At 33.1% G+C, this 13,913-nt stretch overlaps 1 protein-coding gene across 1 annotated transcript in view; it reads right to left on the reverse strand.

The window, feature by feature from the left end:
• The window catches only part of LOC115441452, a 192,241-nt gene that overhangs the window by 62,351 nt on the left and 115,977 nt on the right, over positions 1-13,913 (reverse strand).

The raw sequence follows: 13,913 nt of genomic DNA on the forward strand, positions 1-13,913 counted from the left end.
TTCAAGTAATTGGAAAAGGATTGATTTATATAACTGGTTTTGTCTACCTCTGCTCTTATTTCTGACATAATTGTATAAGCCAGAACCTAGAACATATTGATATAACAATACAGACACGTGTTCTTCTGAAGAGATAGGTAGAGAATGTCATGTGTGCAAAATATTTGCAAAAAAAAATCCTTTTTACAATACAGTAGAGCAAATCTGTTGCCACGTTAAAGTAGAATAACCATTAAAAATAATTCCTAAATCTAAAAACTTTATTAGATAATAAATTACATCTACAGTAGTCTAATTTAATACCTATTAATAATCTGAAAATGTAATTCGTTTTTTAAAACTTATTTCTAGATGTAAAAAGTTTATTAAATATTAAATTACATCCACAGTAGTCTAAATTAATACCTTAAAAACTGAAAATATAATTCCTTTTTTAGATTTGTATTTATAGGCATTATATACCGATGAGCAATTAAAATACGGTCTTCTTTTGAAAGTAGATCAAAACGGGTGTCACCCAAGCAATATAGGTGCATTCCGCAGATCTGATCTGCCTTGGTCATCTCGTGACCTTTATCTGAGACGGAGCTTGTATGGTGAGCGGCGCAAAACTAGGACGTTGTTCAAGCTATTATTAATTTATTGTTTATTTTTAAATTGACATTTAACGTGTTGGGAATGAGTTGTTTAATTGTTTTCTTATTTGAATTGAGAACACATCGGTTATTATTCTTTAATGTGGTGGTAGATTAAAAAAATACATAATATTACTACTGTTATGGTAGAGTCAAGTTTTGGATAATTGTATCTTATTATAACAGTGATCAACAAACTGGATGCGACAGACCAAAGACAGGGTAAAATGGCGCTTATTGCAGGAGGCCTATGTCCAGCAGTGGACAAAGATATAGACTGATGGTGATGATGATGATGATGATTATAACAGATCTATGTTAAAATTGTCTCTTTTCTTTACTTTCTTGTGCAATAATTTCTCTAACAAAGTAGGTATCTATGAAGGTAACTCACTATCAACTGACCTACTTGCTGCTCCGAACTATAAAAATAGATGTGATATGATTTTCAGTATAAATTAAATTTATTGTCCACCATTCAAATACCGTGAAGCGACCTTTGTCAGTCAAGTCACGATTACTGGAGCTTTATAAATACTTCTGTGTATTTGCTAGTAATTATTGAAGCTAGAGTTAACTGCAAGCAAAACTAGTAAGAATATAATAGAATTAACAAGTTTTAAATCTTATAATGTATAATGTAAACCTAGAAAATTACGACGATAAATTGTATTTGTTCCGAAATTATATTGATCACTATTTGTTCGAGTCGCATTAGTATCGAAAACCTTGCAAAAAATAATTCCAAATTTTTTAAAATTCAAACTTGCCAGGTTGACGTCATCGGCGTTTTGATTAAAAAATATTCAGACCCCTAAAGTTCCAAAAGTTATATTGTATTGTAAAAAACTCTTTTAAAAGGTTCCACTTTTTCCTTATACGGTCGGTATTAAAGAAAGAATTTATTTTAAAATATAATCCTTTGCGACCGTCCTAAACCAAATTTCGTCCTTGAACTTGAAATTCGGGTACCATTGACTTGTTCAACGTCAATATGCTTTAAAATGAATCACTAAAGCTCTCTGGACTCAATTCAAATTAATTCTGGACATTTATAAGCAAATATCTGCATCACCAAATGATACGTAGAGGTAAAACTGGTATGTATTTTTGTCCCAAATCTAGACAAGAAACGTATCAACATGTTGACCGTAAATTGTATTTCAAGGCAAATCGCAATTCAAGTATGTTTTCGTACAAATTTTGATGGCCTAACCTGGGTTACGAATTAGGTACTTAAATTATTTCGTGCCTATGTAAGTTACTCAGAGATTAATAGGGTGGTATTTGTTGACTAATTAGTAAATATTTTTTTGAAATCCTAAGCGAAGACATAGAGGCCAGTAATGTCAGGCTAGGTCGTCTCTTGTTTTAACCCCGAAGAAGGGTGTTATATGTTCAAAGCGTGTATTTGTGTGTCCGTCTGTAGCATCCTAGCTCTCAAACGAAAGTAATAATAAAAATAATGGACATACAAATACATTTTATTTTTCCCATTCTAGAGGTATGTTTTTTATCGAGGGTTATTTATTTATGTGGAAGACTAAAAGTTATAATTAAATATAACAATGGTGTAATCAAACTGAAAGCCAATAAATAGTTCTTGACTTATAGTTTCAGGTTACAAATATTAATTCTATCGCTGGTTGAGAGATCTTGTTTTGAGAAAAATTAAAAAGTCGAGGTCAGACACCTCCTCACAGAGGGATAATGATCCAAAACGGATCAAGAAAATTTAATTTTAAGATACCTCAAACTTATTCATCACAACAGTCTATATTTATGAATCAGTTACAGGAAAACAATGTTACATAATAAGGTCGACGTACACTAATATTTTTGTTTAACGTCAAGACGCGAAGGTCCGTGTTGCGTAACTGTTCTGATTGTAATACATTATTTTACAACGTCAAATTGATATGGCCATTATGATTGTTTAGTTTGCACGAACATGTGAATTTAAATGGCTTTCGTTCAGAAAATAACTCAAGGAGGACCACTTCACAACATTTTATATTAAGACAACAATTTTATAGTCTTTAAATGCTGCAGATTGAGATGCACTTAGTGCATGGGCAATAAAAATTACATTGATATATTTTATTGAACGGTAATTAAACCTGTATTTATGTGGAAAATTTATTATCATTATTCACCTGTACAGTCAGCCACGAACGTAGCTGAAATAAAAAACTCCAATCGCTTCTACATTAACATCAATCGAAAGACTATTTTTTCATACTGACACAAAAGTCTGAAACACAATTTGAAGTTAACAGTCAGCCACTGTATATTTATTAAGAGTTATTTTTTATTTAATTATAATAATAAATATAATATAAACAAACGAAATAGATTACTTACGAATAAAATATTTTGATTATCTTACTTTTTTATACCATCATAATGAATAACTATTTTTTATGATAGAAAAATCGGCCGTATATTAACGATGCTAATGTCGCAAATTGACAAAACATGTTACAAATGCATTGACTCAAACTGGTCAAGTGTTCAAGAATGATTAATATTTCTTCGTGGCGATATTCTTGTTATGTCAACGTGACATGACATGTTAACTAATAGTATCTAACTAGCACAAATATAATGGAATTCGAGATTTAGATAATTATCCAATAGTTATCGTGTCAACTATTCTTATATAATTCCAACTACATTACATAATATATAATAGTAAATAGATTGATGTAACTAAATTGTTATTATTGGACTTTTACCCACTTTCACAGTCCATTTTATTCACTGTCCACAAAATATAAATCATACATAACACCACATGTTTTTTTTTTTCAGAGATAGGCAGAAGCATAAGACACCTATTTTGTCTTTAGGTCCCATGTAATATGGGGAGAGCGTATTCAAAAATATAATATTACCTTTTAATAATAAAAGTAATTAAACTATGTACCAGCTCCCAATTATAAGAATTCATCACATGTAATCTTGATCAGTTGCAGTTCGAGTCAACAGATGGCGCTTTATTTAATTCTGGATACTTTATAACGAGAATCATCTCGTAAAAGTTTTGCTTTAAGCAATGCGATTTATGATCTCTGATCTTTTAATTTTTTATGGAATCAACCTGCCCGCATATATTTGTTTTGATTTTCTTGTACCAAAATTCCTTTATTGTGTCCAAGACACTTTTGTATCTTGGAGTAAGGTGTGTGTGAATGTGGGTACTATTTTTATTAAAAGACTCAAGTTCTCGCCACCTTTGACTTGCTTCCCCTATCACTCCCCAAAAATATCTATTTTTCGCATATGATTATAATATCTTAAAACCTAGCTTTTATATTCCAGATTTACAAAATAAACAATTCTCATAAATCTTTGTAAACTCCAACTTAACCTAAGGTAACAAGTACTTTAACAAGTTTCCCTTAAGGAGCTAAAACAAACAGCATCCGTAAACTACGAGAGTAGTACGCATTCAAGCGAAAGTGATTGCATAATGATCATACTGTTCTATCCATACATGTACGTGCAGTGTCCGAGTAGTGGCAGGTCCCTGGTCCGTCAGGCTATTTTTTAATACCTCATACTCACCATATTATCTGTGTTTGTAACGATACTTAGGTGTTTGTAAAAGACGCAAAAACCAAGACCAAGTTTCTGGATATAATAGAGAATTTTTAATTTTGATAAATTGTACATCGTGATTTTATTAGTGAAAAGGCTTTGGACGTAGGTAGAGCTATGATAAAATCTGTTGTTACATAATCTGTAATTGGAAATTGACTCAAAAATATTAAAAAAATAACCCGCCGCATTGAGATCCTCTTCTTTTTGAAAGTCGGTTAATATATAAAATGCAATGAATCTACAGAACATATTTGTATAAATTATCTTTTTACAGTATGGCTTTCACTATTTATCAGTAATTTCGTCAGTGTCCAGAGGCCGTAGACAGCATGCCTTTCAGCAATCGTTAACGCTTATAGAAAACGAAAATGTATGGAAATGACACATCCTAATTATATTTTTTTTTTTTCCACCTGCACGTCAAAGTGGTGTGATGCACCTGATGGTAAGTGGAGTGGGGTCCAATAGAGTGTTGACTGACGAGAGGTGATTGCCCCTCGACAGTTGACAGAATTATGCCGGCCTGTTGGAGCCGGATATACAAAGGGTGAGCGACACTTACGTGGATTTAAGTCGATCGTCTATGTAATTTCCCAAAACTTTTGTTTTTTTTTAACGTTAAATATTGTAGAAAGATATTGTCTACGGCCCCAGTAGTAATATCAAATATATATATTTTAATAAATCAGTCAGCAATGTCTTTCATCTCAGTAATGATCTCTCTTTCTATTTCTCGTTTTTATATCCATCCCATGGTTGTCTGGAAGATATTGCCTAAAGCGATAAGACCGCCATTTGTACATGTACCTTTTATCTCTCTTTTCTTCTCTGTATATTTTTTTTCTGTTTGGTACAATAAAGAGAAAATTAAATAAATAAATAAACATATTTGTATCTGACAGCGCACGTTCCCGACACTACGCGGACACTGAACAGTACGTCTGAATAGAATTAAATTATACAAATATTTGCTTGACAAGCGAGTATGTGAAGTGCTAAAAAGTGTAGTAAATTTATTTTTAGATACGAATGTTGTTTTTAAATCTCGAGTGGACGGGACAAGTTAAATGGAACATGTTTGCATTAATATGTGGTATTGTGTGAAGGTTATGGGAATCTACAATATAATTTCATATGCGAGTCGCCAAACTTACAAGTGGGTCGTTTGGGAACTACCACAGTAAAAGATTTGTAGTAGATTTGGGGCTAGGTTCCAAAGCTTGAGGAAAGAGAATATAGATTAATTATATAAAGAATTGTAGTTAAAAAATATAAATATTACTTGAGCCTTAACTATTCCATACACGTATTTCGCAATGAAATATTGATAAAATTGAAATAAACAAGAACTATAATTGGATTATAATACTTGTTTTTAATGTGTTTCGAAACTGACCATAAAGATTACCAAATTACAATAACTTGTTTGAAACAGGAGCAGATAATTGCACAAATACAACGATTGGTATGTCCCTAACGAGTATCATCAAATTATAATTAGCAAGGAAACAATTGTGGACGAGCCAGTTAACTGATCATTGAAACGCTTCAGACGAAATTGATCTCCATAGTAAACCAATAAAGTTCATTTCTGCATAACAACTAGTATTCTGATCAGTTGACAGACAGCAAGTAAGATCGAACCTTAAAACTAGATCAGTAAAGTTGATTGTCGTTTATTAAGAAAATTGCGCATTTAGCTACAGGGCAAAACAGGTGCGTGAAAATGAAAGTTGTTTTCTTCCTGCTCAGTAGTTCGCCTCGGCGTCTCCCAGTTGCGAACGGTGCCATATTCCGTGAAGCAAGGCCGGTGGTACTACTTCTACGAAATTAATAATCAATAAAGCTGTATTATAAAGCTGTATTTGATACATATTTTGGATATATCATATGGTTTTGACTGTCATGACCGCGTCATTCGGAAAGCATTTCAAAATAAGATGGACGTAAAATTCATTTTTGAAAATTAACAATATTTAACTAGGTAATAATATGAGGTTTTAGTATGGCAATTAAAAAATAAATAACCGGATCTGGTAATAAAAAGGAGTAGAGGAACCAGAGCAAATTACAAAGTACTGTAATGACATTTCTGAGTTTGTCGTCGTGGTATCTAGTAAGTATTTGTGTGTAGCAATGAACAAAGCGTTGGAATTATTAATATTCATATCATTCTTGTCGAAATTGGAATGATATCTGCACTATTTTTTATTTTGCCATATGCTTACAATGTAGGCAGGCGACCTTTTTATATCTGTATTTATGAAGTACAGAATTATTATTTTTATAGAATGACTTCACATTAAAAAGAACTATGTTGAAATACACAAAGAAAATGATCTCGATTGTAAGTTTCCAACAGAAATAAGAGTCTTAAATACATGTAATTTTGAGGTTGATCACGATTTACTGCGGCCTATATTGTCGCAGACGTGATAGGTGACACTAGACAAGGACAAAGAAAATTCAACTTTATCTTAATTAGCCGAAGACTTAGAGTTCAACTTTAAAGACTATTTTCGGATGGCGATAAATAATTCTAAATGCCATAATAAATTACTTTATTGAGATTGGATTGTTTCCATGGTTGAAGTTAATTAAATATAACTAGCAAAAAATTTGATAGCTTCTCTCTCTCTTTAGTCGGTCCCTCATATCTGAGGATCGTGGTCAGCATCAGGGTTGCATCTGGAGCGGATGATCTGCCTCATCTTGATAGTTTACTATAATCAAAATTGAGTAAAACTCTAAGATTGTTTTTATTAATGTACGAGACGAAAGGAACAGTTTGGACTACATCGACTACTTTCACCGACGAAGCAGACGCTAAAAAGTGAAACTGGAATCAGCGCTCTCGTAATAGTATGTCAGCTAACTGTGATAATGATGACGTGTGTGATACCTCTCAACATGTTATCACGAGCGTGTAATTACGAGTAGACGTCTTTCTTGTACGAGGTCATACTAACAATCTAACTATACACTATAGTTTAAATACAAATAAGGATACAATAATCTTAAACTGCAAATAAAATTTAAGTGATTTTCCAATTAACAATGTTGAATTCAACATTATTAGAATTAGAAACAATAAAATCTAAACAAAAACTCCAATAAAAATCAAACGACTCGTAAAAAACAACATTGTAAGCAAAAATTACTGATAAATGTCAATTAGGAACCAATAACTAGGTTCATTTTCATGTGACGATTAAGGTAAGCTACAAAGACAGCTGTGAGGTAGGTCGTTTTGGAGGTCACCTCAACGTAATGAGGGAAAGGAAAGGATGCAAGTATGAAATTACAGCACATCATCCAACGTATTTATAGCCCAGTTTTTTTAGAAGCCTCCGCCGAGTTGAGGTGATGATGTTTTGAATCTCGCACACGCAGAAAAAACGCTTTAAAACTACGCACACTCGCACCTTGATGAGCGCATTAAGTTGTCAATCATGGTTATTGTCTATAATTTAGCTAATTGGAAAACAAAAACACGCCAGCGTATTAAAATATTGCACCTAATAATGTAGAATTTGATAGGTTATTATAATAACTTATGTTACTAAGGAGCCTTAGTCAATTCCAGGATGTATAAACATGCAGATAACAATGAAACGATTTTAGAATATCATAAAATTGGAAACAAAGGAGCAATGATTCCTAACTGCTAAATATTATAATGTTTACGACTTACACGAATTTGGTATAAAGCAGCCAATTACCTAAGGCTTGACGCGGGCTCGCCTTCTACGCTGAACTTTTGCGAAATAAGGTCGAAGTTTAAACAAAATGTCAATTGATTGTAAACAAGTTTGCCGGCATCTTAAAATTAAATAATCTAAATTACTGTGTGTTTGCAAATGTTATTACTCACATCGACGAGAGCAAAGACAAAGAATAATTAAATTACTTTTGTGGCTTGACAAAAGGCATTGAAGCTGATTTAGTTCCGTAAAGTAAAAAACAAGAACTAACGTAAAGCAAGCTCGTACGTCATAATTGCACCGTTGACTAATGTATTTTCATTAGTAGCCTGTAGGTCTTTCTATACCAGTCTGGCTGGATAAGTTCCACTGTATTGTCTATTTTTGTCATTAAGCACCATTGTGCAAATATTATTGTATTACAGATTGTAGTATAAAACTCGACATTATGAAACCTAGCATCTAATGTGATAGGGTAACGAGCGCAGCGCGATACCACGTCAATAATTTGCACTGCTGGGTATCACGTCAATTTAGATTGCAATTTCTTCAAGGGATTATTGTAGGTTATCTTCATCAATAAAGCAATCATATTTAAGTATAAAAAAAAATATTTTCAACAAACCTGACTCAAAACAAACACGATATGCTGATACATATCTCCGAAAGATTTTATTAGAACAAAAAATATTTTGAAAATCATCACGGAGTTTTGCAAATAAGGAGTACGCTGTGTAAGGATGTCTTAAGGTTTCAAGATACAAAGTTGCATTATCATTCGGAGTGTTAATATTTTCGTGAGAATATATTTTAAGATTTTGCATTGTATTTAAAAAGATCGACACCTTGTTTGTATTTAAGTTTAATTTTATTTGTATTGAATACATCAAAGATGTATCTCATTGGTAAGATCAGTTTTTGTGGATTTAGTGTCTTCGTGTTTCTATCGACGTGTCAGATTTCTAGATTACGTCATGTTTATTTTGGAACATACAATTCAAAATATATAGCTTAAAAATCTTCAAGTCAATCAATCTTGGATATCCGATCATTATAAGCTGATATCGTATCTACTTTTAAAATATTCAAACCCAAAAAAACTGGGTTCCTCTTAAAATTTTTGTGCATTAATAAGGGCTAGCCGGATGCGATCGTCGGCCTGTGAAATGTCTGTTCTTGCAAGGACACCGCATATGCCTCCAGTTCCCACATTATGAAGGTCAGTCAGACCCTCACTTTTAACTTTTTTTCCATTTACCTTCAATCTAATGACTAAAGGTAGATCGTTGTTTAGTTTGAAACTTAATTTTGAATATATTTTGGATGAACATAGAATGTGAGTCATTGTATAGATGATCTAATACAAAATGAAATTAAGGCGAAACTAATTACTTACAAAGATTTATAGAACCATTAATATTGTAGTAGAACATTTGGACAGTATATATGGCATATTATTTGACATCCAACTCATCACTTACAAAACTATCAAGAACCTGATTGAATGTACCTAATTTCTAATCCACATAAACAATATTTTGTTGTTTCATAAGCCTGTCCTACAAACAAGATATCATTACTAAGTACGTAGAATCATCAACCAACATTCCTAATTGCAGCATTGTAGTCATAACATTCTATAACATTCAATCGCGCTACCACATTACCACTGACCTTTTCTTACTCGTGATTACGCACACATCGAACGCGAGTGACAACTCCAATGTTTCGCAAGGCTTAGTCCATCGGTTTACGTCACCGTACAAATGTCAAATATTAACCTATGACTTGTATGCCACTTGTCTTATTAGCCGGCTAAATTCAGTGGACAGACGCAACGTGTAACCGAGATGGCTGTGATGACTTTTGAAATTGGCAAATTAGAAATCTTTTGAGGTTGGAATTTTCGTTGATTCCATCGATGCTATTGTTAGGGATGTGACCAAACTGGTTGCTCAATTTAGTGTGGATTTCATTGCGTATAAAGTTAAAATTAATAATGCTATAATAGGATACTAGCTATTGCTTGCGGCTTCGTCCACGTGAAATTGTTTTCCGGGATACAAGTTCTGCTATATATTTTTCCGAATATTTTGAGAAAATCGATTACATACAGACAGAAAGAAAAGGGGACTTAGTTTTGACATATAGATTATTTACAAATCTTTATAAGTGTTAGCATGAACACAGCAATAGTATCTTTAAAGACCATATTTATACAAAGAATTTACGTGTATTTATCACGGTGTTATTTAACGAAATAACTTTCATTTTTAACCACACTACTTGAGTATCATTAAAAGAATCACAAAGACAAAGTCGTGACTGTTATCTTTTCGGTCCATTTAATGGTCCACATCGATAGCAATCGCTTAATGTGATGAGACAGAAAAATGTTATGTAAATTATCAAAAAAGTTTTGAGAAGAGAAAGCGAGTAAGATTAGCCAATAAAAGGAATTCTGTTTTTTTATTTTTGATTACCGATTCCACGTTCATATACCGCGATATATAGCACTAATACCTATATTACATTATTATAAATTAAATGTTTTTTTTAGAAAATACTGTTGATATATGAATCTTTAAAATTGTAGGCAATTTTTATTTAATAATTAACTAAGGAAGTTTTTATTAGTATGCCAATTTATCAAACTTAGATATCTATGTCTGTTTTATATAAGTCTTGCGAGCTACCTGTGCCAATACTACCTCGCTAAGACGTATTTCTAAGGTGTGGTGTTTCTCATTTCCTTTCACATTTCTTGGTTAAAAATACACTCATGGTTTATCGTTGCAAATGACTAAAATATAATTTCGAAGAGATTAAAACATCAGATTAATTTATTTCAAATCAGTTTCAATAGACACATATTAGCAGATTGATGAAATCTAAACTATCTAGAATTATGTTTTAGATAACGTTAAATTTTAAGTTTGTAATATAGACTCGTATGTTTACTAACAGGTCAACGTATTGCTCAAGCGGTGTCAGGTAGCAAGTTGCGACATTGCGCGAACAGCCGCGGTGACCGACAGCAAAATAAATATTAGCATTCGACACATTATCTCCGGCGAATGTTTTCGCTTTAAACGATGCATCAAATGTTTACAAAAGTTTGTATTACTATTGTATTTCTACTATGATTTACAGTTGTAATAAAAGTGTGTACAAAATATGACGTTTCGAGTTACAAGCAAATATCTAAACATATCCAAAGTAAATTTAAGAACAAATAGGTCATGAACAATTTACGTCAGAAAATTAAAGGTATTAAAAATTTTAAAAATCGAACATAGTGAGAACATTGAATTGTGAACCTTACAAACCTATTCAAATTATTAATATCATAATCAGCAAAATAAACGTTTATAGCGGAATAAGCATCGACCTTACACTACATTCAAGTCGTTGCATTCTGTTGAGAAATACGGAACGCATTACAAAGCCTTGATATTAACTGAAATGCTAAGTTCATAGTTTATAAATCGTGACTGTATTTTTGAAATACGTCCAGTCAAATAAATCACCTGTGTGGTATTGAGGGTAGACATTCTAATAGCTAGAATAATAGCAAATGAATATGCAGCTTAGCAACAACGCTATTTGATAATGTAGTATAATAATAATAATATCAGCCCTGTATTATATACTTGGCCACTGCTGAGCACGGGCCTCCTCTACTACAGAGAGGGATTAGGCCTTAGTCCATCACGCTTGCCTAGTGCGGATTGGTAGACTTCACACACCTTCGAAATTCTTATAGAGAACTTCTCAGATCTGTAGGTTTCCTCACGATGTTTTCCTTCACCATTAAAGCAAATGATAAATTCAAAAAGAATACACACATGATTTTAGAAAAGTCAGAGGTGTGTGCCCTTGGGATTTGAACCTGCGGACATTCGTCTTGGCAGTCCGTTCCACACCCAACTAGGCTATCGCCGCGTCATATGTAGTACTTTCGAAATAATAATGATGAGAACTATGGTTATTTTTTTTACATATGGATATTATATTAGTGACTTTTAAGAGATGGACATTATTTAATATCACTGTTTTCAAAAATTTCGAGGTTATAAGCCAGTTTGATTTTTATTATTTTAGCTACTATACTCAAAAATGAATTTTTACTATGACTAGTGGTTTCTGAAATTACACTGAGAAAAGGAGTACACATGATTGAAGTTAGGCATTTTATTACCATCATTTTATTGGGCAAGAGAAATTACCTAGTCTTGCCATAAATATTGTAATAAAGAAAAAAGAAAATTGTTAACTGCAAATAACATTTATTACTTTTACAGTGTGTCAGTTTAATACATAAATATAAAACAATTAAAAATATAAAAAGCTTATTCGAAGTGGTCTCCATTGGCTGCAATACAGTCCTTTAAACGATGAGGCCAGTTATCAATAGAAGCACGCACTCTTTCCATGGGAAAATTCTTCACTGCCAATCGTATAGATTGTTTTAGGGACTCCAAATTATCATGGCGTTTAGAGCAAGCTGTACTCTCTAAAACTGACCACAAATCATAATCCAGCGGATTAAGATCGGGACTAGACGACGGCCAGTCTTCAGCTCTGATGAAGTCCGAAACGTTCGATTCCAACCAAGACTGCGTGGACCGAGCTTTATGACCCGGCGCCGAGTCTTGCTGGAAGGACCATACTTGGTTATTGAACATGGTGATGTTAAGGGGCTTAACTACCTTCTCAAGAATGGTATCTTGATACACTTGTGCCGATGTTTTGATACCTTTTTCACAAAAATATGGCTCAGTCACTCCTTCATAGCTAACACCCCACCAAACCATCACTGAAGTCGGATAATGTCCACGTTGCACTCTGTCGACTAATTGGGAAGCTTCCTTAGAGCTTTGAGCATAAATACGGTCATTTTGTTTGTTAAAATGTTGCTCAATTGTAAAAATTTTCTCATCCGTAAACAAAATTTTTCTGTGACCTCCCTTTGCGTACCGCTTCAGTAGTTGTTTCGATTTTACCACCCTATTCTTCTTTAAATTATCAGTTAAGAAATGGCCAGTGCGTCTCTTATAGGCTGCAAGTCCTAAGTCATCTTTTAAAATACGCGACATGGTTCTAGGTGCTATCTTCATTTCCCGAGATAAAATCTTTTGCTTTCGGACAGGATTTCTTCGAATTCTTTCCCTTACTGCTTTGACCACCTTTTTCGTACGAACACTACGTGGACGGCCAGATCTTTTTCTGTCACAAACAGAGGAGGTCTCATTGTACCTATTAATAGCCCGGTACACAAACATTTTACTAATACCAAGTGTATGGAGAGTTTTAAAAATTGCATTTGGCTCCATACCTACTTTGTGTAATGCTATCACAGCGATTCGGTTCTCTTTATCACCCCACACCATTTTAATATCGCAAAATATTTTACAATGTATTGGCGCCAAAATGAGAAAACACAATGAACAATCGTATAAAAATGACAGATTCGAAATTCAAATGTAATATTTTTTTATAATTAAGTGTAACAGTATTTATGGCCAGACTAAGTACATATAAAATATGCCATCTCACTGCGATGATTGTTAAGTTCATCGAGATTGCGTTTCCGAGAAACAAAAATTCGGAGCCACTTAAATTTTCGATCATAAAAGAATCGTCATGAATTTGCCAAAGTCTTTGAGCCCTTTGTGATGCGGATCAACGTCCTCGGAGATTTATAAACGTTGTACCTCATTTGGCAATACAATATACACTAATTACTCGAAAACGAAAGAAGGGTTAAAAAAAGACAAAGAAGATGCACTCAGCATGAAGATAATGCGTTATATAACCCGGCTTTTAAGTCTTCAACAATAAGTTGCGGAATCATTACCATTTGTTGAGGGTAATTTAAATTTGACTCCTGGCAAGTTTGAACTGTTTAACTAAATTACGATTTTTATCATTTGACAGAATAATGTTAATCTGACGTATTATGCGA

Source organism: Manduca sexta, chromosome 25 (genome assembly GCF_014839805.1).
Source record: "Manduca sexta isolate Smith_Timp_Sample1 chromosome 25, JHU_Msex_v1.0, whole genome shotgun sequence".
Lineage (NCBI taxonomy): Eukaryota > Metazoa > Arthropoda > Insecta > Lepidoptera > Sphingidae > Manduca > Manduca sexta.